We start from the raw sequence: 22,602 nt of genomic DNA, 5'->3' as shown, positions 1-22,602 counted from the left end.
GTGTTCCCAGTGTTCAAATTAATTGAACCCAAAGAGGGTGTTGCAGGGAATCTTTATTTTTTAGCCTGTTTGTCAGAAGCACAAGTAAAAGCAACCCAGGGCTTGTAACTGTCAACTAAAGTGTGTGTGTGTGGGGAGACTTGGGGACACTGAGCCCAGATGTGGGATTGACACTGTCTCCAGTTTCCGCACTGAATAGGATTAGTGGTCACCCAGCAGGTGTCAGCTGCAGAATCACTTGCTTCCTTGGTATATGTGGAAAAACTCCTACATGCCTGGTGTCAGATGTGACCTGTGTGGTGACTCAGTAGTAGAAACTGAGTCAAAGTCAGGGTTGTTTTTTTCCTTCTTTGTCTTCAGAGTGAACAAAGCAAAATAATGCATATTTGAGGCAGTATAGACCAGGAGAATTGAGGTATGGAAAACAGCAGCCAGGAATTGAGAGATAAACACTAGATCAATAAATGGCTTGATTAAAATCACAGAGACATTGTTTTCTTTACTTAAAGCTTTACACCCTCTCAACAAGTGGCAAGAAAAAAAAAGGGTAAAAGAGAAGCTCTCTTTCCCTGACCTTGCCCACTTACCCAAAAATAATTAGTGTGCTCTGGTAACTGAGCACGGACATCTTAAAAAAAGACACTATCCCAGGGAAAGACACCTGGGCAAAGTGTCTACAAAGGAAAACACTTATCACCTGTCCTGAACGGAGCATCTGGCAGGACCCAACTTTTTTTTTTAATTGTTTTATTATTCATATGTGCATACAAGGCTTGGGTCATTTCTCCCCCCTGCCCCCACCCCCTCCCTTACCACCCACTCCGCCCCCTCCCTCTCCCTCCCACCCCCTCAATACCCAGCAGAAACTATTTTGCCCTTATTTCTAATTTTGTTGTAGAGAGAGTATAAGCAATAATAGGAAGGAACAAGTGTTTTTGCTGGTTGAGATAAGGATAGCTATACAGGGAGTTGACTCACATTAATTTCCTGTGCATGTGTGTTACCGTCTAGGTTAATTCTTTTTGGTCTAACCTTTCTCTAGTTCCTGGTCCCCTTTTCCTATTGGCCTCAGTTGCTTTTAAGGTATCTGCTTTAGTTTCTCTGCGTTAAGGGCAACAAATGCTAGCTAGTTTTTTAGGTGTCTTACCTATCCTCACCCCTCCCTTGTGTGCTCTCGCTTTTATCATGTGCTCATAGTCCAATCCCATTGTTGTGTTTGCCCTTAATCTAATGTCCACATATGAGGGACATTAGATTTTTGGTCTTTTGGGCCAGGCTAACCTCACTCAGAATGATGTTCTCCAATTCCATCCATTTACCAGCGAATGATAACATTTCGTTCTTCTTCATGGCTGCATAAAATTCCATTGTGTATAGATACCACATTTTCTTAATCCATTCATCAGTGGTGGGGCATCTTGGCTGTTTCCATAACTTGACTATTGTGAAAAGTGCCGCAATAAACATGGGTGTGCAGGTGCCTCTGGAGAAACCTGTGTCACAGTCTTTTGGGTATATCCCCAAGAGTGGTATTGCTGGATCAAATGGTAGATCAATGTTTAGCTTTTTAAGTAGCCTCCAAATTTTTTTCCAGAGTGGTTGTACTAGTTTACATTCCCACCAACAGTGTAAGAGGTTCCTTTTTCCCCCGCATCCTCGCCAACACCTGTTGTTGTTGGTGTTGCTGATGATGGCTATTCTCACAGGGGTGAGGTGGAATCTTAGTGTGGTTTTAATTTGCATTTCCTTTATTGCTAGAGATGGTGAGCATTTTTTCATGTGTTTTTTGGCCATGTGAATTTCTTCTTTTGAGAAAGTTCTGTTTAGTTCACTTGCCCATTTCTTTATTGGTTCATTAGTTTTGGGAGAATTTAGTTTTTTAAGTTCCCTATATATTCTGGTTATCAGTCCTTTGTCTGATGTGTAGCTGGCAAATATTTTCTCCCACTCTGTGGGTGTTCTCTTCAGTTTAGAGACCATTTCTTTTGATGAACAGAAGCTTTTTAGTTTTATGAGGTCCCATTTATCTATGCTATCTCTTAGTTGCTGTGCTGCTGGGGTTTTGTTGAGAAAGTTCTTACCTATACCTACTAACTCCAGAGTATTTCCTACTCTTTCCTGTATCAACTTTAGAGTTTGTGGTCTGATATTAAGATCCTTGATCCATTTTGAGTTAATATTGGTATAAGGTGATATACTTGGATCTAGTTTCAGTTTTTTGCAGGCTGCTACCAGTTTTCCCAGCAGTTTTTGTTGAAGAGGCTGCTATTTCTCTATCGTATATTTTTAGCTCCTTTGTCAAAGACAAGTTGGTTATAGTTGTGGCTTCGTATCTGGGTCCTCTATTCTGTTCCACTGGTCTTCATGTCTGTTTTGGTGCCAGTACCATGCTGTTTTTATTGTTATTGCTTTGTAATATAGTTTGAAGTCAGGTATTGTGATACCTCCAGCATTGTTCTTTGGACTGAGTATTGCCTTGGCTATTCGTGGCCTCTTGTGTTTCCATATAAATTTAACAGTAGATTTTTCAATCTCTTTAATGAATGTCATTGGAATTTTGATGGGAATTGCATTAAACATGTAGATTACTTTTTACTATGTTGATTCTACCAATCCATGAGCATGGGAGATCTCTCCACTTTCTATAGTCTTCCTCAATCTCTTTCTTCAGAAGTGTATAGTTTTCCTTGTAGAGGTCTTTCACATCTTTTGTTAGGTTTACACCTAGGTACTTGATTTTTTTTGAGGCTATTGTAAGTGGAATTGTTCTCATACATTCTTTTTCAGTTTGCTCATTGTTAGTTTATAGAAATGCTAATGATTTTTCTATGTTGATTTTATATCCTGCTACCTTGAAGTAGCTATTGATGATGTCTAGAAGCTTCTGAGTAGAGTTTTTTGGGTCTTTAAGGTATAGGATCATGTCATCTGCAAATAGGGATATTTTGACAGTTTCTTTACCTATTTGTATTCCTTTTATTCCTTCTTCTTGCCTAATTGCTCTGTCTAGGAATTCCAGTCCTATGTTGAATAGGAATGGAGGTAGTGGGCACCCTTGTCTGGTTCCTGATTTTAGAGGGAATGGTTTCAGTTTTTCTCCGTTAATATAATGCTGGCTGTAGGTTTGTCATATATAGCTTTTATAATGTTGAGGAACTTTCCTTCTATTGCTAGTTTTCTTAGAGCTTTTATCATGAAATGATGTTGGATCTTATCAAAGGCTTTTTCTGCATCTATTGAGATGATCAAGTGATTTTTGTCTTTGCTTCTGTTAACCCAACCTTTTTTTAATGGGATGTTCCAATGTCTATCTATGTCCTAGTGATTCAAGTTTAATAAGCAGGCCAACATTGAACTCTTTGGGTCCACTTGATAAGACAGTGTAGTGGTAAAAGCAACTAGTTATACCACGTGTCAGAACAAAGGGGAGCGCTCTTTCCTAAGGCACACTCAAGCCAAACCCCCACCTTTCTTTTTCATCATAAACATGTTAGAGCACTCATTGTACCTGCTATCAGATGTGCCTGTACCACATCTGGGCTGTGTACATCTTTCCACCTTTCCTTTGATTTGTTTTACTAATAAACTCTCTTGATCTTTACCTTGATGTGTCCTAAAATTCTTTTCTGTGACAACATCATGAACTCGGTAGCCAAGGGCCAGGTGGAGGCCTTCTCTCTGGAGGTCACCGGTTCCAATCACATGTAAACATCTGTATTCAAATGCATAAGAATAGGACTGGAAAGTACACATGCTGGTTTTTTGTTGTTGTTTTTGTCTTGGTGGTATTGGGGTTTGAACTCAGGACCTCATGCTTGCTAGACAAGTACTCTACCACTTGAGCCACTCTACCAGCACCAGGATATACAAGCTGGAAGGAAGTAAGAGTGTGGGAATGGAAGAGAAATAGCACCATTTCCTGTTTTTTTCATAAGTATGCATTTCTGGAATATTTTACAGTGTGAATGAAGAAAGGATGCATGGTTCTTTATACTATACAAAGTAGTATGATTGGTCCTGTAATTTTATTCCTTTCATGGTTCTCACATAAGACCTCACAGATCTGCAAGACGATACATTCTTTTTTTGCCCTTTATTCTAGTAGTTGGTGGGGAGAACAGCTCAAAGACGTTTGACATAGCTGGAACTTGCTGGGTGCAGTGGCTCATGCCTGTAATCCTAGCTACTTAGGAGGCTGAGATTGGGAAGATAGAGGTTCAATGCAGCCTGGGAATATAGTTCATAAGACCCCTCTCTAAAAATAACCAGAGCAAAATGGAGTAGACATGTGGCTCAAGTGGTGGAGAGCTTATTTTGCAAGTGCAAAACCAAATTCAAACCCCAGTCCCACCAAAGCAAAACAAAATCCATAGCTAAAATTTACTGATGCTCATCTTCAAGAAATCTTCTATGACTTTCTATCAACACTAACACCTGACTGTAGATCTGGTTCTTTGGCTTTGACCTTACTAATAAAGGTGTGGCTTCTGTATCTATGACCTCTTTTACTGGTCAATCATGAATAAAACCGAAAGCATCATAAACAGAAGTCATCATGGAAAATTGAGTTAGTCTATCTGATTCCAGGAAAAAAGAATTCCAACTTTTCCTGACACAATGGGAATCTTTGTTCAATCTCCTAGCTAATTAGATAAGAACCAGCATGGCAGCTTCAATACACGTGACTTTTTTGTTCCTGTTTGGGACATCTACAGCAGTAAGTGCCTCCTGTAAGACATCAAAGTTGCTTGGCTATTTGCTTTTTTTTTTTTTTTTTTTGGTGGCACTGGGGATTGAACTCAAGGCCTCACACTTGCTAGGCAGGTTCTCTTACCACCTGAGCCATTCCACCAGCTGCCTTGCTGTTGTGTAAAAATCTGTTTACATGTTCCTTGCTCCTGTTGGGCTATTTTCCCCCTAAAAGCTGCACCCTTCACTCACTCATTCATTCATTTATTCACTCATTCATCCAATCAATGCCTATCATTTGTTGGGCTGGTTCATTTCATGTGTCAACGTGATAAGGCTATAGTAACAAGTTACTCAATCAAAAATTATTCTGATGGAACTGGGTACGTAGCTCAGTGGTAGAGTGTTTGCCTAGCATGCATGAGACCCTGGGTTCAGTCCTCAGTACTGAAAACAACAAAACTAATCTGCTTGTTGCTGTAAAGGTAGTTTGTAGATCTGGTTAATATCTGCTATTATTTGACCTTGAATCAAGAAGATTATCTTCAGTAACCTGTGGGAGCCTCATCCAATCAGGCAAAAGGCCTTGAGAGCAAAATTGAGCTTTACCTGAGGAAGAGGAAGTTCTGTTGTTTGTTGATAGCAACTTCAGCTCCTGACCTGGTTTCCAGTCTGTGGGCCTGGGCTGTGCATTTCAGACTTGCCTGAACAGTCCACACAATTGTGTAGGACAATTCCTTGTAGTTAGGTGGACCAGAGTACCAGAAGCAAAACCAAGAAAGTCTATGGTGTAAATAACTTGACATTTCCATGGCCTGCCTCACAAAGCTTTTTGACTTTTTTGATAAATGACAGAAGAAATCGTGGATTTAATTGCCATCACCACATTTAAGCAAAAGGCAGCTAAGCTAATGTGTTTTTGTAAGTTTTAATATCATCAGCTTATTGGAGAAAGAAAAACTAGCTGTTCAATTTCATGGCACAAAGCAAATATCTTGTTAGGTTTGGACAACTTTAAGGGAACTTTAGGGATAGCCATGTGCCACCCAGAATACACATGCTTGGGGCAGCAACCATAGAGCAGATCCATAGAGCAGGTCCCCAAGTGTTGCAAAAATAATGGGTCTCTCTATTCTAGATTCTTACTTCAAGTCAGTAATTTACTTTTCTTCAAATTTTTAATTTTCATTTTAATGCAATATTTAAACTTTGTAAAACTACGCAACGTTTTTTTTTTTTCTCTAGAATTTTTTTTTTTTTTTTGCAGTGCTAAGAATTGAACCCTGGGCCTCAAGCATACTAGACAAGCGCTCTACCACTGGACTATCTCCCAGCCCCTAACATCATTCCATCATGGATTGTTATTACCCAGGGTGGGCTGGGGTGGGGAGGATAGAGACCATGGAATAAGGGGTTGTTAAAAGGTACACATTCTTAGGTTCTGATACAAACTTAGTGAATCAGCAACTTGGGATAGAACCAAATCAGCATTTTCAGTATGCCTCCTAAGTGACTCTTATGTACACTAAAAGTTAAGGAACTACAGGGTATCAAAATATATACTTCTAGAATAAAACCTTAACACATCACTTCATTTCCTTTTTTATTAGCTTTTAAATATAAACCTGTAACTCTCAAAGTTTGTGGTTCTAGCTGGGTGTGGTAGTGTGCACCTGTCATGCCACACTTGGGAGAGTGAGAAGGACCATGAGTTCAAAGCTAGCCTAGGCTACACCGCAAGTTTTAGGTAAGCCTAGGCTTTACATAAAGAGACCCTGTGTTAAAGAAACAACAAAAAGTATCAGTTTTTAAAATATGAACTCAGGAAACGCTGGGGTCCTGAAATGCTTTTATGGAATTCACAAAATCAGACTGCTTTTATAATAATACTAAGATGTTACTTGATTTTTAATACATATTCTCTCATGAGTGGGTAGTGGAATTTTCCGAAGGCTGAATGACAAATGAATCACCACCAAGAAAATCAGGAGCACCTAGGAGGACCTGGCTTTCTTTTATTACACAAGACATTAAAACAGTGCCCCCTTTTTATTATCTATTTCTTTTGTTTTAGAAACAGATTTTATTTTTCATTAAAAGATGTTATATTAACATGTAATGAATTTGTTACTGATATTTTAAAATTAACTGCACATTTTTAATATATTACATAGTTCTAATTTCTAACAAAGTGTTTATCAATAGATATAATCCACATACATAAAATCCTTGGGATAGTCAGTAATTTTAAGGGGGAAAGTTGTCCTTTAGCCAAAGAGTTGAATTGTCCCAATTTTATTTTTCCTTTCTAAAAGAAAGCCAAGAGAATTCAATGATAACTCTTTTCTGGTCCTGGGTCAGCTGCAAATTCTGAATCTGATTTATGGCTGAAGCACTGGTTTTACCAGGGAGCACATGTATTGTTGGGACCTTAGTGGAGCCTTGAACAGAGATGGTTTCCATGAAGACGAAGTAAAAAACTGGAAAACAAGCTCCCAGAATTCCACTTAAGTACCATGTCTAGTCAACGCTGAAAGAGAAACAGACAGATGGGGTATTATTGAAACAAAGCTATGACACAGTAAACTCAGCAGGGTCATTGAGACAAATATTCTTTGAGTCAAGACGTGATTTTCTTGCTTTCTATTTTGTCTTGGGCTAATCAAAACTCTTAAGGCCTCTGTCTTCTTATCTGCGGTCTATACTGGAATCTAATATTAATTCATTCATTATTCATTCTCTCTTTATCCAAGAAATATTTATTGAACATCTTAGTTCCAGACAGTGTTAAGTACTGGCAATATCTAAGCAAATGACTTACTGTCTGACTTTGAGGTATTCACAGTCTATAAGGAGAAAAATATTTTAAAACTATATTTAAATTATTGGAGTTACTTTGGCTAAAATATCTCCCCCCTTTCCTCTGTCCAGTTTAGCATTTCTCTGTAGCACTTGTCACAGCACAGTGTAGCATGTCTATCTGGGGGAGGTGCTGTCATCTCACTAAATTGCACATTCCAGGAAGACAGGATAGTTTTTGTTAACCAATCCTTTTCTTCTGGCACATGGTTAACAGTAACTATTTGTTGAATGAATGAAAGAGAAAGGGAAACATGGAGGGATAACTTTACCTACATAGCATCCTGTGAGTCTAAGAGGAAAGTAGCTTTGTGCCATGCTTTCTGTTTACAACCTGGGGACGTGGGCATCTCTGTGAACTGCTCTGACACATGCGTCATCTTAACCTGAGATGTTTGGCTATTATCTAACAACGTTGAAAGAAGGGTTGTGATTGTGGTTAATGTCTGCTGAATTCTTATGAAGTGAAAAACACTTGGATGCATTGTCTCATCTTCAAAAGCCTCATGAGGTAGGACAGTATGATTAATTTCTGTTTTACAGGTGAGGACACTGTACTCAGAGGAGTTTGGGGACATGTAAAGTGACAGAGTTAGAGTATGGTAGCCAATTGTGGGAACATAAAATTGGACCAAGATTTTCACATTTAATGAAATTCTCAGGGAACTGATGTGCACATTGAAGTTTGAGATGCACTGGTCCACAGAAGTGCCTTGGAAGTTGAGCACTGGTGGCTCATGCCTGTAATCCTAGCTAAGCAGGAGGCAGCCATCAGGAGGATCCTGGTTCGAAGCCAGACCAAGCAGATGGTTTATGAGACCCTATCTCAAAAAAACCCATTATAAAAAACAGAGCTGGTGGAGTAGCTCAATTGGTAGCAAGTGTGGGTGGTAGCAAGAGTTGGTGGCCTAGCAAGTGTGAGGGCATGAGTTCAAACCCCAGTACCACCAATAAGTACCTTGGAATCAGCAGAATCAGCTGTTTTCCAGGAGACATCTTCATTTCCATGAAAGCCGCTTACAGAATAGCATGCTTGACACTGTACCTCTGGCTCCCATAGCGGTCATTCCTCATCTTAATCACCTGCACTTTCACCTGCTCCTGCCTTGTGACAGCCTCTTTATAAAGGCTTTGCTCTTTGGCTCGTTTGGTCAAAACAAGCCCCAAGGGCTCCTGATCCCTGGGAGGACCTGACCCACTGGCTCTAAGCCTGTGTCTTTGTCTCACCCTTAGCCCACAAAGACTTCTGAATGAGGGGATTATTTTCTTTCCTATCTATGATGATTTGCACTTCTTCTCAAGAACTATATATTCCTAAAACAATTAATAATCTCCATTGGTTTACAATTTTCCACTCAAAGAACTACAGTATTAGTTATTAGTATTAGTATTAATGTCTTGTAATTTACATCTCATTCAAGGGAGAGGGAAGAGGTTTTTATAGTAGAGAAACTCACCCAACAAAGGTCTAATCCCAAAATATAAAGATTATGCCTCATTGCTCTTTTAAAAAATATACCAAACCTCTATGTCCACTTATTCAGTGGGAGAATTACTACCTTACAAACCAAAAGTCTTATCCTACAAGCAAAAACTTTCAAATGTGAATTAGCACTGCAAATAACCTTGTAACAGGCAAGATGACTTCTGTACTATATTTAGAACGAAGACTTAGAACATTTAAAATTCCTCCCCGGGGCTGATGGAGTGGCTTAAGTGGTAGAGCACCTGTCTTGCAAGGGTGAGGCCCTGAGTTCAAACCCTAGTATCACTAAATAAATAAATAAATAATAAAATCCCTCACAAGGCTCTGAAGCCCCAAAGAATGCAGCCAAGCTTGCCTCACCTAGTTTGAAGAAACCTATAGCAGCCGCGAGCTTATTTCTATACCCAGGCATTCCCAGTGGCATGTCGGGTGTTTGGAGGGCCTGACTGTAGAGGGCAGCACACCTAGCTCCTTCTGTGTGGATTGAAAGGGGAAATGTGTCATCTCAGCATGATGCTCTCATTCGACACAGAAGATCTTGCCAACCTGCTTTCCAGTCGTCTGGGTTTGCTGGTCATGAATGACTGCACGGGTAAGGACTTCAAGTTCGTTTTGCACATGTGTTCAGCCCACTTGGCTTTTGGGCGTCAGATACCTTCTGGGGTGGGCTGATGGCCATTCTCCCACCCCAGGTCTCCACTCCATCCGGTTACCAGAGAGCTCCAAGGCTGTGGAAGGGCCTGGTCCTCTGAGGCTGCCAGCTGCCAGAAACACAAGTCACACTTTCCTAACCTCTAGCTGTTTGCCATGTGATATCTCAAGGGCCTGGGATCATTTTCAGCAAGCAACGAGCAGGATCATGTTACAATGTCCAGGGTCTGAGAGTAACTTGGCACTGACACAAGAAACACCCTACCACTCAGAGCCCTCTGAGTGGCAGTCCCGACAAGGCTTGATTGACAGTTGAGGGCAAAGGGAGGAGGGGATTGGCAGAACTCCCAACAAAAATTTTGGCGTTCAAAGGACCTCTAACAGGACTGCTCTAGAATTTGGACAAGAATTTCAGGGTAACAATTAGTAATGGCTCATTTTGGTTCCTATAAGGAAAATCATTTCAAAATTACTGATCATTAAAAGTCTCATAGAAAATTCACAGCCAGATGAGGTGGCTCATGCCTGTAATTTTAACTACTTAGGAGACAGTGTTTAGGAGGATCGTGGTTTGAAGCCAGCCCAGGTAAAATAATTCCCAAGACCCTATCTCCAAAAAGCCCATCACAAAAAAGAGCTGGTGGGGCGACTCAAGGTGTAGGCCCTGAGTTTAACCCCAGTACTACAAAAAAAGTAAAAAAGAAAATTCACTATTATTTGTCTATAGGAACAGTGTCTTTTTTTTTTTTTTTTTTGAGCTATGGGCTCCCTATGATACTTACCGTTCTCTTGCCTCCACTTCCTGAGTGCTGGGATTGTAGTATGCACCACTATGCCTAGCTTCAATGTCAAATTTTTGATGTCTTTCAGTGACAGGATGGCAAATGACTGTTTTCCTGCTTCTCTATGTAATTCTGTACTTCCCAAATGAGTATGGTGGTATGAAAGAGAGTAGGTGTTCAGTCGCACACTGGCTCCACTGTCTACTGCACCTCTGTGACCTTGGACCAGTTAGTAATCCTACTCTGTAATCTACTTCTGTCTTCATCTGTAAAAGGGCAGTATTAATAATACTGGCCTTCCTAACACTCTTTTGAGCATGAAATGAGGCAACAGAAATAAAGGCTCAAAGAGTGCCTGACTCGTGCTCCCTTCAGCAGCACATATACTAAAATTGGAACCATACAGAGAAGATTAGCATGGCCCCTATACGAGGATGACACACAAATGCTTAAGTGCTCCATATTAAAAAAAAAAAAAAGAGTGCCTGACTCCAGGAAGGATTATTGCTATTATCACTGTAGTTCACTGATTCTAAGACTCACTCTTAAGTTCTTTCTAATTGGGATGGGTGAGAACGTGCTCACCTGTCCAAACTCAAAGAATGGACTCAGAGACATGTAGACTATAGTGAAAGTGAGAATTTAATGGTGGCCCTGCAAGATCAGGTGCCTAGTGAGCAGAGGCACCCAAAGTGATCACAAGCATTCTATTGTCTAGTGTGCAAGTCCCTCCCCCAGTTCCTCACTGGCTGAGTACTATGGGCTGTACATTCTCTCCCTTCCCCATGTTGCCTAGATTTCCTATTGGGTTATTTAAAATATGCCTCTCTTGGGATTGGTCAAATTTTAGACATGGACTTACACTGGTATCTGACTCCTTTGTGGTGGGAAGGTCTCCCTGTGATATGTGCTTTCTGGCATGTACACAGCTTTTACCCATTTCTTCACTCTATGGTGATCTATCCCTTCCAGTTTATGTTCCCTTATCAGTTGCCCTTCCCCAACATCCACAATCAACAAGCAGCCAGAGTTAAATGCCTTACTTTGAAAATGGACCACCACTAACTTTATTTCTAACAGGATGTATCTCACAATTGAGGGAATCACACCATTTAATGAGAAGCCCTTTCTTTCCATCCTGCATCACAAGCTGATAGTATTATTTTGTATTGAGGGAGTAGTTATTTCTCAATTTTCTATTTTCTTTTAAAAATTTTTATTAGTGTATATTGTACAAAATAATGGGTTTGTTATGACATTTTCATACATGTATAGGATGTACTTTGATCATACTCACCCCCCACTACTATCCTTGTCCCCTTCCTCCCTCCCCGGGCTCCCTGCCTATTCCCAAATCTACTTCATACCCCACTTTCCAATTTTCTCCTGTGAGAAGTGGTAGTGTTTACTCTTTACGTGTCTGGCCTGTCTCTTCTCCTCCTCCACTGCAGGGGGTATCTTCCAGCTTAGAGTACGGCTGCAGAGACCCACCTCTTCTTTGCCAGTCATTTTGGAGATGGCCTCTCTATAAGTACTCTTACTCTACTTGTCCTTGCTCTGTGGGGAATGATTGTGGCTGCAGCATGGACCAGAGAGTTCAATCCAGAGGAGGTTGGGCTTAGGGAGATTTTTCTGTGAACATGGAGAAGCAGGTGAGTGGAATTAACTTTGGTAGCAAACAGCAGGCTTAGCTGGAAGCTCTAGGTGGGACCAGGTCACACAGATGTTTTGTGGCCATCTGATGCAGTCTGTCTGAGCAGCTGTGCTTTAAGCCTCCAACTGTTGAAGCTGAGGCCAGAGGCTGTATCCCTTGGATCATGTGCTGTTTTGATATTGCTGCTTGCTGCTGTTCATGGAGTTTATCCACAAGTGAGTGGCTGTCTTTGTGAAGAAAGATCCCAAATGCATGGGGTCCACTGTTGGCTTCAGAAGGTTGTCAGGAGAAGGCAGACATTGGCCTTTCTGTCCTGGGCAGAAGGTGCTGTCCCTCAGCAGTGGCTTTATCAAGCGACTGTGGCTTGTCCTTGGATTACACAGGCATACATGCTCTGGCTTCCTGGGCTTCTTGGCGGATAACAGGAGCCTCAGAGAGCTTAATATCTGGAGGGGCTGGAACAGTAATCAATTATAGGGAAAAGAAAATCTTCGGACATACATTTTGTTTTTTCCTTTTTTAAATAATTTTTTATTGGGATATATTCGTTGTATGGGGTGATTCATTGTGACAATTCCAAATAGTCTTATATTGTACATTGGTTAGATCACCCCCATTGTCTCTTCCCCTCAATCTCCTCCCCACCCCACTTAAAGCAATAGCAAGAGATTTCTTTGTTCTATTTCATATAGGTATATGAAGTCCATCAACCTTATACCTTCACCTTAATCTCCTTCATTCACCCTTTCCTCTCCCAGTTGTACCCCCCCCGACACACCGTACCTATTTTCCAGTCCTGTCTTTTTGTTATGAATATTTAAGTTGATGTTCAAAGGGGTTTCTCAATGTATCTCCACTGTGGGTGTGCTTTACATTGGTCCATTCAACCCTTTCCATTGCCCTCCCTTACCCTTTTGTTTGAGACAGAGCTCACCACGTAGCCCAGGCTGGCCTTGAATCTATAATCCTCTTTCCTCTTCCTTCTGAGTGCTGAGATTACACCACACCCAACTAGACATACTCCTCCTTCCCTCTTTCTTTCCTTCCTTCCACCCCTTCCCCTTCCCTCCCACCCTCCCTTACTCCGGCCTTTCCTTTCTTTCTTAAGCTTTTGGCGGTACTTTCTTCCTCCCTCCTTCCCTTCCCAATTAATTTTAAGTTTGCAGGTCATGGCTTCTGGACAACTGGCATGAATGCTAATAGACTGAGTGGCTCAAACCAAGATCTCCTCCTCCTCTCTGTGCTGCTCAGACTTGCTGGGGTCTTTGCCAGGTCTTTGGTTTAGACCAAGCACTTAGTTCTGGGAATATAATTTTGTTCTGGTTTAACTGCCCTGGGGATGGAGCGTTTTTCTAAATTTGGTAGTTGCGGTGCTAGTCCTGTGATATTCTTGTATTCCTACTAGTTAACAATTTGGACTTTCCCCCAGTGTGGTTCATGAAAGATTTAGCATTCAATAATATCACTTTTTAGAACTGCACTCATTCTGTAAGGCTCAGCTTAAGCTATAGCTGCTAAAACAGTCACCGCATTACCCAAGAAAGAGAATCCCTCTGTCAAAATGGAACACGAGCAGGATATGGTATACATAATCCGAGCACTTGAGAGGTTGATGCAGGCAGACCATGAATTCAAGGCCAGCCAGGGCTACATAGCAAAAACTTGTCTCAAAAAAAAAAAAAAGAAGAAGATAAGAAACTTGGGGAGGGTAAAACTTGAACTATAATGTCTTTGATCTTTGACACTGACGAGCAAAGGAAACTAATTCTGGACTTTTAATTGCTTTGGACCAAGATGTTTCTTTGTTTTTGTTTTATTTGGGGCAAGAGGGTGTAGTGAGGTTTGAACTCAGGGCCTTCACCTTGAGCCACTCCACCAGCCTTTTTTTTTTTTTTTTTTTGTGAAGGTGTTTTCGAGATAGGGTCTCACAGAACTATTTTCCCAGGCTGGCTTCAAACTGCAGTCCTCCTGATCTCTGCTTCCTCAGTAGCTAGGATTACAGGCATGAGCCACTGGGTGCCTGGCTCTCAAAATGTTTTTAAAGTCATCTTGTAAGCAGTGATTAGTTTGTGGATCTCAGTTACTCTTTGCAAACTGTTAACAGAAAAGAGTTTATGTTCGTCTTTCTGTGTTGACCATTTTCTGACAGTCTTTTAAAAAGTAATCATTATAATTTAAAACCTTAATAGTCTATGTTGGGTAATGAGGTTGCCCAGGATTTGTAATAAGAGACACATCAGACAGTCAACTTTTGAAATTAAGCAGAAACTGGCCTTGGCCTTAATTTATCAGCTATATTGTGCTGATGCATTTAAGAACTACCTGGAGCCCAAATTTTGGCCCCAGAATGATATTGGAGGTGAAGACCTTGGTTATGGGGTAGGGGGAAGCATTCATTAGGTGGAGCGTGGACTTATACCAGAAGATGGCTGATGCCTCCCCTAAGGGAAGGCTGTCCCCGGGGTTAATGTTAATAAAATGCACAACTAGATACTGTGTTTAGGAAACACTCCTGATGTTTCCTTCCATGTGAAGGACATTTATTATGTCACACTGTGTCCACCCGGTCATTTGCCACACCCAGGACTTTGGAAGGAGAAAATGGTCACACACAACACAGACTCTTCATTGTCTCTTCCTTTTGAGAATGAGCTGCCCCTTGAAGCATGTGTGCCTCCCATAACATGGAGACAATACCAGACCTAAGACCCCCATCATATTTTCTGATTGGCTGTGTTTCAAACAGTAAAACATTTATTTTTTGAGAAACCAAACAAAATTAAAACAAAAAACTTTTTGAATAGAAATGCAGTTAAATGAGCAGATGTGATGGCACCTATCTCTATAATCCTAGATATATAGGAGGTGTTGGTAGGAGGATCGTGCCTGAGGCCAGTCCTGGGCAAAAATGCGAAACACTGAAAAAATAACTAATGTGGAGTGAGCTTTTTCATTCTCCTGTTTTTGCTGACCTAACTGGGGGCAACGGGAGATGCAGAAAGGACAAAAAATAGACAAACATGCACAAAGCTGGGGCCAGGTGTGCTGGGTGCTTGGATGGAGATGCACAGAGCCTCATTGCTTCTTTTCTTTAATAACTCTTCTTTTCTTCTTTATTCTTTAAGACCTTACTTCTAAAGTCTTTCTTTAAAACCTTGCTTCTTTTCTATTCTTTAAAGTCTCTTTCCTTAGACTCACTCTGTCCCATGTTTTCTCTTAGCTTTTCTTTAGCATAATCTTTCTTAAAGTCTTTGCCCTCAGACTTGCACTGTCCCAAGTTCCCTTTAAAGACTTGCAGACAAACAGCAGCTGCATCTAAAAAACCATATTAGCATAACTCTTAAAGTCTCTGTCCTTAGACTTGCACTGTCTCATGTTCTCTTTAAGCTTTTCTTTAGCATAGCTTTTCTAAAGCTTATTATGTATAAAGTTCTTAGTGCAGAAACCTGCTTTGGTAGAGACACACAACAGCCAGCAGCAGCCAATCAAAATCCCCATCCAAAAGATTCTTCCATCAATCCCCCATCAAAAAGACTTGCGTCCTTCTTCAGCGAATCTTTTATATCCAGTGGTAAACAAGGAGGTGGAGCAACTGTTCTTGGGGAGGGGTTTGACATTGTAACAAGAGAAACCTGCATTCCTACTTCTCTGAAAGTAAACAACTTAGGAAAAGCAGCTGTGCTGCATTTTGCACTCTTCTGTGACTGGGGCCATGCCAAATTCAACCTGCCGATTATTGGGCACAGCTGTGCTTATGTCAAGTTCTCATAGGCATCTCATAATCCACTCCCCACACTAATGCAAAAAAAAAGAGGGGAGACTGGGCCTGAGGCTCAAGTAGTAGAGCTCCTGCCTAGCAAGTGTGAGACCCTGATTTCAAACTTCAGTACCACAAAAAAAAAAAAAGAAAAGAAAAAGAAAAAGAAAACAAATGAAAAGTGCATGCAGTTGAATAATATAATCTGATTATGAGTCAAACTTCCCTTAATGACTTAGGGTCAACAGTATGAACTTGACTGCTGGCACTGTTCTCTGATACAAATCTTACCTGCTATTGAGCTGCGTAACTCCTAAAATACTTTACTTTTGGGGCTCCTCTGTACTCATGGCTATAATGTCAATGTTCTGTGAATTAGTCAATGTCCTTGCAAATTAGAAACTAGAAAAGAAATTTTGATAAATGGCATAAAATAGAGTAAATGGGGGCTGATGGAGTGGCTCAAGTGGTAGAGTGCCTGCCTAACAAACATGAGGCCCTCAGTTCAAACCCTAGCACCTCCAAAAAAAAAAAAAGTTTGAAGAGTAAAAGGGACCTGCTGAGAGTTAGTGGTCTTTTCCCATAAACACAATCCATGACCTCACATGAATCCAGGCCTGTCATTTTGGCTGCTGTGACATCTTTGTGATTTGGCTTATAGGGCACAGGGGCCACAGCTGAATCTCTGAGCTCAGGCTGTGCCTCCTGGTTTTCCCACATCTTCCTGAAGTCCTGCAGGGATGGATTCACTCTCAAAAGTGTTCCAGACTGGGTAATAGACCAAATAGTCACCTTCCAGAGGAGTTAGGCTGAGCATGATTAACAACTGTACTATTTTCTTCTCCAGGTGATCAAATAAAAATTTTAAAACACATGAAAATATACAGCAAAGTTCTACTCTAAAAATTGTCTGCCTAGCAGAAAACTGAGCTAGAAGGAGGAAAACTAGCACAGTTGTCTCAGTATCCATGGAGGACTGGCCCTGGTAGATACTGAAAAAAAGTTTTTTTAAACTCTGTGATGCCCTTATAAAAATGGCATAGTATTAGCGTATAATCTACATGCACCCTCTCGTATCATCTCTAGATTACTTATGATGTCAAATACAATGTTACATAAATCGTTATGCAATTTTGTTTAAAGAATCATGAGAAGATAAAGTCTGTATATGTTCAGTATAGTCACAAATTTTTTAAAAAGAGAGCAAGGATTTATAAGGATGCCATTAAAAGGAGAGAAAATGGCGGCCAGCTAGGCAATTAGTGACAATTAAAAAAATATTTTCAACCCAAGGTTGGTGGAATCTGTGACTATAGAACACATGAATATAGAAGACCAACTGGATTAAGTGCTTACTGTTTACCTTAGTCTATGCTCAGCATAGTCACATTTAAATTTGCACAATACTTAAGGTATATTCTTATATAAAAGGAAGTTAAGAGCTCTAGGAATTAGCTCACAAGACTCAGAGATGACAGGGAGAAAATAGATGGTTTTATATTACTTATGTCATGCTATTTCATTGCATTTCTAACCACAGTGTATGTGGGTATCATACAACCAGCTGAAGAACCCCTTCCTGGTAATACAACACTGACCTCACATTTGGTTAAAAGCCAGAGGGCAGGTAGAAAAAGGCTTAACTTAATTCTGGAATATCTGAAATATTCCTTGTGTCAGAGGAAGTGGTGAATATTATATCTAGCTTTAGTTCATTGGAACATGTACCTAATTACCACACTAGTTTCTAAAGTCTGCGGCTTTGAAGAACATTTTCAAGCTTGTCATGAGTCAAAAGAAAATCAAGGGGGAAATGTGACTTTAACCATTCTGGGAGAGTCAGAGAATGCAAGCCTGCATTTTAGTAAATGAAGGTTCACAGCACAAAATAATAGGATTCTGGAGTCTGGGCTAGCATCCCACCTGTCCATGGTCATTTGAAAATACTGGTATGTGAAGGGCTCAAGTCTATATTGTAGCTTCTCTCATTCTTTTCCTTTGGTGGTTCACTTTTCTTTTTCCTGTCTTCCTTTATGTTACAGAACATTTAAACTTTTTTTTCATTTTTGATTTATGTGGCATTTTTATTATACCTCTATGTAGAATTTTAGCAACTGTTGTACATATTTTATATTATAAACCTACATAATTTGTCATAGTTTACTGGTATCAACACACTCAAGGGAAGTGGTAACCTTATGCCCCTTAAGTCTCTTTACCCTCTTCTGTTTAAGTGCCTGAAATATTTCTTCTCTCTACATCAAGAACCATATCAGGCCTGGCGCTGGTGGCTCATGCCTGTAATCCTAGCTACTTGACAGGATATCAAGAGGATTGCAGTTTGAGGCCAACCTCACAAAATAGTTTCAAGATCCCATCTCTAAAATAACCAGAGCAAAAAAAAAAAATAGACTGGAGGTGTGGCTCAAATGGTACAGCACCTGCTTTGCAAGCACAAAGGCCTGAGTTCAAATCCCAGACCCACCAAAATAAAAAAAAGAAAAAGAAAAAAAGAGCCATATCAAACAATGTTAGCCTTTTCTCCAACCATCAAACATACTTTAGGAACTCAAAAGAAGGAAAGTCTACTGTGTTAGTCCACATTTTTGTTTTTTCTGTGGATCATTCTTCTCTTTTGATCTCTTCTTTCATTTCTTTTATGTACCAAAAACTTATTCTGATTGGTTTACCTTGTTTCATTTGTTTTTGTTCAAATTGCATTCTGGTAGACTGTTTTGAGCCAAATTTCTTTCCTTTCTCAAATCAAATATGATACTTCAAGCTAAGTCCTGGTACCTAGCCTTCTGATTGAGTATAAAGTTTTTCCTGTAATTGGTGAAACAATTCCCAAAAAGTTTGCTTTAGAGTGAGAAGTGAAACTGCTTCCTCAAATCTCAAGGATCATTTCCTGTGTGGGACTCACCTACTGAGTTTACCTGCGAGGTGTGGCTGCTGTGTAAATGTTAGGGTGCTACAAATTCCTTGTCAAGGAATCACACAGTCCTGAGGCAAAGCAGCTCCAGGTAGAGGACCCAGAATACATTGTGGATGGGGCCACCAGAGTGGTGTGGGACACCCCAGGTGACAGTAGGGCTAGGGAATGTCAAGGAAAGGGAGGGAAGGGTGGACTCTAAGGGGTGAGATAGATGAGTGGTGTGATGGAATCTCTAAAGGCTAGAGAAAGGAGGCCACCAAAGGAGGCTGAAAGTTAACTAACATGGTCAAAAGTTAGCTGACATGACTGACTTTGCCAATTAGAGTAGAAACAGTTAAATATTTCATTCTCCATCAAGCTATTCAGGTAAACTATGACAGGAATTGCAAACTCAGATGTCTACAGAGGCCAGAGTGGTGACATGATCACACACATGTGTTTTGCTTTCTTTTTAGCTGTACTGTAAGAAAATCAGTAACTCCGGCACGAATATAATTAATAAACCCTCAAAGGCTTCCTATCTCACCTGTGAGTGGCAAGATCCTTTCAGTGGTCAACAAGACTCACACCATGTCTCTCTGATCTTATCTCTTCTGCACTGCTCACCAGATTGGGAGATGTGGCAGTCATACTTGTCTCTAGCTGATGGCCCTTTGCTGGGATAACTGCACAGCTCACTCCCTCACCTCCTTCCTGTTTCTTTCCAAAAGTCACCTTTCACTGAGGATGTTCATGGCTCCATAGCCAACAGTTTAATGCTGGAGCTCTTCTTCCTGAATTTTTGTCCTGAGCACTAATTTCCACATATTAAATATTTTACGATTTAGCTCATGTAATTCTGTGACAGCCATTTTTTCCTGTTCAGTCACTGCTGTGTTTGCAATACCTACAATGAAGCCTGTTTTGTATTAGACTCACAATAGATGACTTCTAAGTGGATGATAAGGAATGTGTAATGAAGGCAGGATGAAGAGTAGGATGTGTAGGAACCTGGAAGGGGTGCTCCCTTCCTTTTTTTTTTTGTATTTTTGTTTTTAATGTTTTACTAGTATATAATAGTTGTACAGGGAGTTTCATTGTGACATTTCCATATGAGTTGTATACCCTGGTTTGGTTCACCTTCTCCATTATTCTCCTTTTCCCCCCATGATTTTGTTTTGAGACAGCATCTCCCTCTGTAGTTCAGGCTGGCATTACACTTATGACTCTCCTGCCTCAGCTTCCTGAATACTGGGATTACAAGCATGTACCAACCATGCCCAGCCCCTTCTAATGGACACTTACTACCTATTTCTTGTGATTTTTGGCTTGTGGAAATGTAGATGAAATAAAGGCCAACATTTCTGATTTTCAGAAAAATCTAGACACCCCAATTTATATATGAATGCATGTACCTAGATTTTCTGTATTCACTGCATTGAGGTTAAGTTATGTGGTGGTCACAATCGGTCATGGTTTCTGGTGTCAGTGGTGCTTCTCTGGAGAACATTGGGAGGTTCAGCTGTGAGGGGGTGACTTCCACAGCAAGGCTTGTTCCGTTTTAGGGGTTGTGAGAAGGTATGCTGTCACCTCATGTCTGATGGACTTGAATTGGCAGAACAGCTGCCAAAAGGTGCCTTGGGTTATCACATTCTGGTCCTCCATTGCCAAACTAAACAAGCATCTGGCATTTCAGCCTTGGAGGTCCTGCTGGCTTTCTCAGTGGCTCCAGGAAGCCTCCCAACAGGAGGCCAACAGGGTCTTGCTATGAGATTTCCAGGAAAACTGGGATATAGGAGTGCTTTGTTCTCTGACCTGAGGAGGTAAAACTGTAGGACTGGTTTGAGAAATTCACCTGTTTATTTCTTATCTTTCTTTTCTACCAAAGGCAAAGAAAAGGAAAAGAAAATCACAACCAGGCTCTGGAAGGTAGCAATGTCCTCTGGGGTAGCTACAAGCAGGAAACTCAGAAAAAAGGTCATTTTGGGCCAATTTAGAGGATGTTAACCTGGTGAGACCTGCAGGCCCTTGCTGGAGACACTGGTGGGTGCCCAGCAGCAGTAGTGTGAGTCACTCCTGGACGTGAGGAGGGCTTCCCCTCAGTGCACTCACAGAGACATGGCTATGGGAGAGGCAGGGAATGGAAGCCCCATGTGTTCTAGTCTCAGGGTGCACACAAGACCCTGTCATAGACTCCTCAAAAACCTGGGAAGAATTTGAAGGGGCGGAGCATCTGCAGTACAAGTGAGGACATATCCAGAGAAACACTGCCTTGTCATTAGTGCTAAGCTTCTGTCTTTTTTTTTTTTTTTTTGGTATTGAGGTCTTATCCTTGATAGGCAGATGCTCTACCACCTGAACCATTTCTCTAGTGCCCTTTTATGTTTTGATTATTTTGGAGATAGGATCTTTCATTTAGCCCCAGACCAGCCTGATTTGTAATCTTCCTATTTGTGCACACCTGGAATGACAGGTGTGCACAACCATGCACAGCTTTTTATTAGTTGGGTAGTGTCTCACTCACACTTTTGCCCTGACTGGCCTTGAACCACAATCTTCCTGATCTCCAAGTAGCTAGGATTACAGGTGTGAGCCACCATGCCTGGCTAAGCCTCACTCTATTCTTTAAAATTAAAATGACTTATTTTCTCTTATAATAATAGTTTATGCTTGTGAAAATTCAGAAAAGCATGAAAAAGAATGTAAAAGTCACTTAACTTATACTGTGTGAAGATAAGCACTGCTAACCTTTTTTCTTGAAGATAGCATCTTGCTATGTATTCCAGATTGGCCTCAAGCTTGCAATCTTCCTGCCTCAGCCTCCTGAGTGCTGGGATTATAGGCATGAGCAACTACATCTGGCCACTGTTAATTTTGAATGATAGCTTCCTGGACTTTTAAATACCCAGAGGAGATCACACACACACACACACACACACACACACACACACACACACACACACTCATCTAATAATAAAGATAAAATCTTGTTTCTCTGTTTATCTCTCTCAGGGCTGTCTGTGGGCTGACACCAAAACTTCCCAGGAGCCTGGTGCCTGTGGTTCATGCCTATAATCCTAGCTACTCAGAAGGCAGAGATCAGGAGGATCATGATTCAAAGACAGCCTGGGTAAATAGTTCATGAGACCTTATCTCCAAAAAAATCCATCACAAAAAAGGGCTGGTGGAGTGGCTCAAGGTGTAGGCCTTAAGTTCAAACCCCAGTTCCCAAACAACAACAACAAACCCGCAACAAATCAAAACCAAAAACTTCCTAAGAATTAGGCAGGAGAAAGGCTGAAGAGTACTGAGCTGGGGGGTCTGAGTGATCACCACCTTATACTTGCAGGATCATTAGCAAGAGTCTGGACTGATTGTTCAAGACCTGAGTTTACTTCTGGCTTTCACGAGGTGAAAGGAGAACAGCACACAGAGCCCAGAAGTGCAGAGGCAGACAGAAATATGAAGAAGTAAACCTCTAGGGAGGGCAGCTTTGGAGTTGGTGTTAATCCAAGTTCAACCTCAATGGGGATCCTTATCTGCAATTCACTTGTGTGTGGTGTGTGTGTGTGTGTGTGTGTGTTTGTGGGAATGTGTTAGCTTCCCATCACTGTGACAAAATAAGTTGAGGAAATCAACTTCCAAGGAGCAATGATTTATTCTGGCTCACTATTTCAGAGGTTCCCATCATGGTTTCTTGGCCCCATCACTGTACATCATGGCAGGAGCATATGGTGAAGATGGTCTGTTCACCTCCTGGTGGTTGTGAAGCAAAAAGAATGAGAGAAAGGGGCCAAGGTTCAATATCCC

General features: G+C 41.0%; 1 long non-coding RNA gene and 1 other non-coding gene across 2 annotated transcripts in view; one reads left to right on the top strand and one right to left on the bottom strand.

Annotated features, from left to right (window-relative positions):
* Positions 1 to 6,846: 6,846 nt before the first annotated feature.
* Positions 6,847 to 22,602, bottom strand: part of LOC141418087 (uncharacterized) — a 115,049-nt gene continuing 99,293 nt past the window's right edge. Inside the window, exon 6 of the long non-coding RNA XR_012442725.1 lies at positions 6,847 to 7,219. This is a non-coding gene — a long non-coding RNA (uncharacterized lncRNA). The remainder of the gene's footprint in view (positions 7,220 to 22,602) is intronic.
* On the top strand, positions 10,830 to 10,935 carry LOC141418277 (U6 spliceosomal RNA). The gene has a single exon (XR_012442961.1). It is a non-coding gene; the product is annotated as a U6 spliceosomal RNA (small nuclear RNA).

Source organism: Castor canadensis, chromosome 16 (assembly GCF_047511655.1).
Source record: "Castor canadensis chromosome 16, mCasCan1.hap1v2, whole genome shotgun sequence".
NCBI classification, from domain to species: domain Eukaryota; kingdom Metazoa; phylum Chordata; class Mammalia; order Rodentia; family Castoridae; genus Castor; species Castor canadensis.
The sequence above is the reverse complement of the archived record's forward strand: the minus strand, read 5'-3'. Positions and strand labels throughout refer to the sequence as shown.